Genomic DNA, 6000 nt, shown 5'->3' on the forward strand with positions numbered 1-6000 from the left:
CCGGGTCTCTGCCTTTCTTAATTCATCAGAAAGGCTCTGCTGGCACCTCCAATCGCACAACCAGCCTCAGCATCACTAGTGAGTGCAGGGACAGGCAGCCCTTGTCCTCACCCGGTTTCCATCCAGACTGGAGAAACCAGGCTGGCCTTCACATCACTTTGGGCTATTTGCTGTGGTGGAAAGAGCATTTGACCTTGGGGCCAAAGATGTAGTTTTCAGTCTTGCTGCTCCGCCTACCAGCTGTGTGACAAGCCCCTTAACCTCTCTGGGCCTTAGTTTCCAGATCTGTAAAATGAAGCCCATATGACCAAGTCTGTGAGGAGTAAACAAGATGATGGGTGTCGGCGCATCAATCAAGGAATGGGAGCTCATTCTTTACAGGCTCTTTATAAACTGTACAAATGTTTGCGTGGTTTTTTGTTTTTTTTTTTTAATGAAAGATGTTACTTTAAAAAAAAAAACTGCACAAATGTTAATTACAGTTCTTAACAGCCAGTCCCTTCTACCTCTAAAGCCCTAGATTCTATGATTCAAACATAGGGTAGGGGGAAGACAAGCCCGGGCTCTCAGCCCAGTGGCTTCCAATTGCCGGGTTCCAGCCGCTGAGCAGTCAGTTTGAGTTTCAAGGGAGAAAAGCCCCACATGACACGAATCCCTGAGCCCTGCGGCAGCCTCCCCGCCCCCCAAAGCACGTCCGGGGCCTGGAAAATCCCCTGCCGCGCTGAACAAACAATGTGAACAGTTGGGGCCTGAGCAGCTGCTGGGTATGTCAGCAGCCTGGGCTCTGGCGGGCAGGACGGCAGCCAGAGAGGCCGGTGGCTGGCTGGGGAGCCCAGAGGAGGCTCCGATTCCCTTCCTGAATATTCATGGATCAGCAGATGTCTGGCTTCGCCACCTCTGAGGAGCCAAGCACCCAGCAAGGTAGAACAGGGAAACCAACAGGGATGTAGATGAGGAGGGAACCAGCCCACCCTGGCCCAGGTTGGTGGAAATGTCTTTGAAGCTTGAGATGCCTCATTTTATAAGTGGGGAAGCTGAGGCCCAGAAAGGTGGAGGGGATGGGGTGTCTCATCTCTCCGGAAGACAGTAGGGGAAATGTCCTTTGACCTTTGGGGGATGAACCCAGCACTGAAGAGACAGTTGCCTTTGAATATGAGGGTTCTCTCTGCCTCAGTGCCCAACCCAATTTCTGTGCCCAGGACATGCATCCCCAGGGGTTCAGCTCAGGCGCCAGCCATGCATGAAGCTGGCCCTGCCTCCTCGGACAGAAGCTTTTTATGCTTTACATCACATAGCCACTTGCGGGTCCCTTACCCATCCTTCCTCTTGCCTAGACGGACACCAGGGTGTTGAGTGGGGAGGGGGGGTGGGGACAAGCCTTGGTCCGGAGTCAAGGTCCTGGGTCATTTGTTACATGACCTTGGGCCCACTACTTTTACTCCTTCCAGCCTCAGTTTCCCCAGCCTGAAAAGGAAGAGTCTCCACTTTTCTCATGTTCGCCAAAATTCTGCCAGAAGCAGAGGACAGCACGCTCAGGAGGCTTGCTGACTGCCCCCAAATGTTTTGATTTTTAAACCTGTGGCGAATTTTGCATTGTGCTCCATTACATAGCAATGCTTCTTTTCACATAAACTTGGTCCCTACACCACCAAATCGCTTCATAAAAGCGACTCTCTGAGGAGTGGACCTTGTTTGTCCGGTGGCTTCTTGGCCACCCCTTTCCTGCCACCCCCAGCCACTGTCATGGCTGACCCCCCAAGCCCTTCCCATGAGTCTTTCTCAGCTATCCCTCTCAGGACTGGGGCAGACACAGTGGACGCTTGCTGCCCACCAGCTTTGTGCCTCGATGGGGGCTCCTCTGCCACAATTCCTTCTCCTCAGCTTCCTTGGTGAGACCCTACCAGAGACACGGAGCTCCTATGCTTGGGAACCCTGAGGTCATCTCTCGATCTCCTTCTTCTAACAGGTTATTTTACCCACTTGCAGGATAAATTAGATTTTGTGAGGCCAATTAGAACCCAGACAGAAAGGAGATTCGCTTCCGAGTCTCAGAGCCAGCTCGATGCTGTTTTGTGCGGTTAGTGGGGGCCAGGTGTGAGCCAGGGTTCCATTTCCCCATGAACTCTCAGGAAAGGGGCCAGAGGGTGGGGGAGGGAAACCAAGCCTAGATGTCTCCTCCATGAAGCCAAGAACTTGCCACAAACATCAATGCCGTGTCACTTTTGAATTTCGGGGCCCAACAGATTTACATCTTGTGTTCAGTGTGGGGCCGGTTCTCCATGATGCTGTTATGTCTTTTCCTAGGAGACCCAAGTCAGTGTCTTCCAGAAACTTCCTTCCCCCCCCCCCCCCCCCCCCAACCTTGGTGGCTTCCCTTACAAACACACTAAACCCCTCCCACCAACAGCTGAAAGGAGAGCTTGGGACAGTGGCCTGGGACACAAGGATGGGCACACAGTTCCCTTCATCTGTGATCCTGAGAGGCCCGGCCTCAGTGGACCTGACAGTAAAGCCACAGTCAGCTCCTGCCTCCCTCCCATTCCCTGTGACCCTCTATCCCCATCAAACCGCTTTCAGCTCTCTGAAAGCACACTGCTATTCCATATGTTGTTCCTGCTGCTCCCTCTCCTTACGACAGCCATGCTATCCCTGGTTCTGATGTTGTTGCCTCTTTTCTGCCCCATAGGATCCTGAGCACCTTGGTCATTGCAGTTATCACTCTAGAGTTTTTACTTTCTTTCTCCCCAACGAGGCAACAAGCTCAGAATCATGTCCTCGGCAGCTTTCTAGATCCCTGGTACCTGAAACAGTGCCTGGTACATACTAGGTGCTCAATAAATATTCCTTGAACAGACAAGGGGACATGTGGAGACACAGCCCCATCATGCTTTTCTAAGCTTCACTTTCCTTATCTGTAAAAATTATAGGAACTCCTTTAAAGTCTGGACATGACGTGAATGATGTATGTGGAAAACTGCCTATGTGGCATCTAGTAGACACTTAACAAAATGCTTAGAAAGCACAGAGACAGAAAAGCAAACTCACACTGAAAGAAACTCTGTACTTAAACATTACAATCACTGGGGAGCTCACTACCTTACCAGTTCTCCTGCTGTATGGCTCATATGATTAAAAATATTTCTCCTGTGCCCGCCTTTCTCTCCCTGTATGCTCTGATCACTTGCTGGAACTCTCTCCTCCAGACTATGTGACAAGCTAGTAAGTCTCTTATGGGAACCATCCAGAAGTCTTGGCTCTGCACCAGCTTACATACTCAGGTCTGCACCTGAAAGAGAGCTTACTGAGCCTCTGCTTCCCTGACCTCAATGACTCCAAAGCGCCTCAAATCCAGAGGATGCCTCAGCGTCAGCCTCAGCAGTGAGGTAGCCAACAGCCCAGCTCGATTCTATTTCTCTGCATGTCAGGGCCAGAACATTAGCTCTTTGATTTTCCTCCCAACCCCAGCTCCCATCACCCTCCTCCAACCAGGCTAGGGCTGGCTTCCTCCCCCATCAGAGCTGCTCTTACTCCTCCCCTCTCCGCACACTCCAGGGGGCTGGGAGCCCCAAAGCCCACCTGGCAATGACATCTGTTCTGCATCTGGAATTCTGTGTCAAGTCTGGTTGCTGTACCTCAGAAACAGTGGAGGCCAAACAGGAGGCAGCGGGTAGGGATGAATGGAGAAGGGTGAATTCCAGAGCCCAGACTCAGACACACCAACTGAGGGAGGTCAAGCCCAAAGTGGGTAACTTCTCATGTGAGGGGGAGGGGGTGCAGAGAAACTGAACTTGGGTATGTGTGTACCAAACCCAGGGAAAATGTGGCTCCAAGAGCCAGGAGACTAGTTCCAGCCCCAGCTCAGTCCCTATCCATGCAGCTTTGGGAAGTCACTCAGCTTTCTCGTCTGGAAAATGGGTTCGTGCTAAAATTACTTCTAAATTCCCTTCAGTGCTGCCATTTACTCTACTTGTGAGATAGCTTAACATGAAAGAGGTACCTTTAGAAGAAAAGAAAGGAACTGCTATTTTACACATAATGTATGATGAATTGGGCCCTGAAAGTTCATAAAGGACCGATGAAGGTATGGAGAAATTCTGGAGAAAACTCACTATTAAGAGGAACTTGTTTGACCTCGTTCCTAACCTCGATATGGGGTCAGAGAGGGCCACCCCAATGGAAGGGAGGTGGACCTCGGTGTCTCCGGGCTGAGAAAGAGATGGGGCAGAGAAAGCAGCTCTCAGGTTCCTGGAGCCTTCTTATTACTGACCTGTGGCATCCCCACTCCCCAAATTTTGATTGGGTGGAAGGGAGAGCCCCACTTCTTGCACTCAGCATTCTCCCACCACCCCCAGACAGAAGCCCCATTCCTATAAGTCTCCCCAGTTCCAATCCTTGACTGGAGCCGTGTTGGGGGACACCAGCCCCTTCGCTCTGCCATGTTGAGGTTGCTGAAGCATCCATTATTTTTTTACTTCCCTCTCCCTCACCCCCTGCAAACTCAATCTATCTTCAGATCCTACTAATTCTCCTTTCTAAATATCTCTGGAAGCCTGGCCACACCAACTGCCACTACGCCGGTTGCCTCCATCCTCTCTTCTGGATTACTACAACAGCCTCCCAAGAAGCTGGAGCTTCCTGCTTCCAGTCCCGCCCAACCGACCGATTCCCCACACTGGCTGCAGGAGCTGATGCATAGCTGATTTTAAAACTTGCCAAGGGCTCAGGCAGGCTCTCAGGCCAGAAACCTTGGTGGGACTTATAAAGTCCTTCAGGAGCTGGGCCCAGCCCCCATCTTCAGCCTTCTCTCTTGACACTTGTGGTACCAACCCCCCCTCCCCCCATCCCACTCCATCCTGCCCCATTCTCATCCCTGTGCTCTCCTCTCCTGCCAGGCTTAGCTTCATTCAGTGTTCTAAACGAAGTCACTCTGAGCACTTACATGGGCAGTTCACTCTGGAAAACTTTGCCCATCATCACTCTCCTTTTACAGGGCTAACTGACCCTCTGCATGGAGCTCTATTATTCATCACTTCCTGGAGGAAGCTTTACTGACCTTTCCAGACTACCATCATGTCAGTCTCCCTCCACCAGACAGCAAGCTCTGCACCAGGGACCAGGTCTGCCTCCTTTATTTCCTATATGCTAGGCACCAAGCACATGCTAGTCAAAAAGGGTGCTCAGTAAATATTTGTAGAATGAATGAATGAATGAATGACCTCGGTCCAGATCAGGGTGGCTAGTCAGAACCCTACAGGAGTGTCCCTAGGCCTGTTAAGCTTTGCGCACTCAAAGGGTTTGGGACTGAGGGCCAGTAGCCTCGTTGTTTTGGCCATGCACACTGCTGCCAAGGGAGCCCCAGCTCGGGCCCTGCCCCAGCCTTGTGCACTCAAGAGCAGGGAGAGGCCAGGTCTCCCAGGCAAACTGAACCCCTTGCAGGAGGCCCCACAGATATACCGTAACGATCGAGCGCAGCTCCCAGCCCTCATCCCGCTTTGCTGGGTGACCCAGAGCCGGTTCCTGGAGCTCTTGGAAGAGCGTAAGAGAGTCGGCACAACTATTCCTTAATCCCCTGGGCTCCCGGAGCACGGAGGCCTCTCCCGCACTTCCCCGCCCCCTTCACCTGACAATCCCGGGTTCCCAGCCAGGGCTGGAGAGGGGCGTGTCTTTGTGGGGAGAGAAGGGGTCCGAGCCTTTCCGGGCACTTTCCCACCCGCTGTTTGGGTTTCCTGGAGATGGGCCTGGGGCCGGCCAGACCAAGGTTCCTCCGCGGTCCCTGCCTCCCTCCGCCGTCCCAGCCTCCCTCCCACGTGGCCTGGCTGAGTCTCTCTGGAAAGCCGAAGCAGCTGGAGAGAAATCCCCCTCCCCACCCCCACCTCTAAGTCCCTCCCCGACTCGCCCCGGACACATCCTCAGCTCCCCCCTCGCCAGGGAAGGCAAGAACTAGGCGAACAAAGCGGGCAGCCCATCCCCCTCCCCAGCTCTGCCACCTACCTTCCCCCT

The sequence above is a fragment of the Panthera uncia genome (genome assembly GCF_023721935.1).
Source record: "Panthera uncia isolate 11264 chromosome B3 unlocalized genomic scaffold, Puncia_PCG_1.0 HiC_scaffold_1, whole genome shotgun sequence".
Lineage (NCBI taxonomy): Eukaryota > Metazoa > Chordata > Mammalia > Carnivora > Felidae > Panthera > Panthera uncia.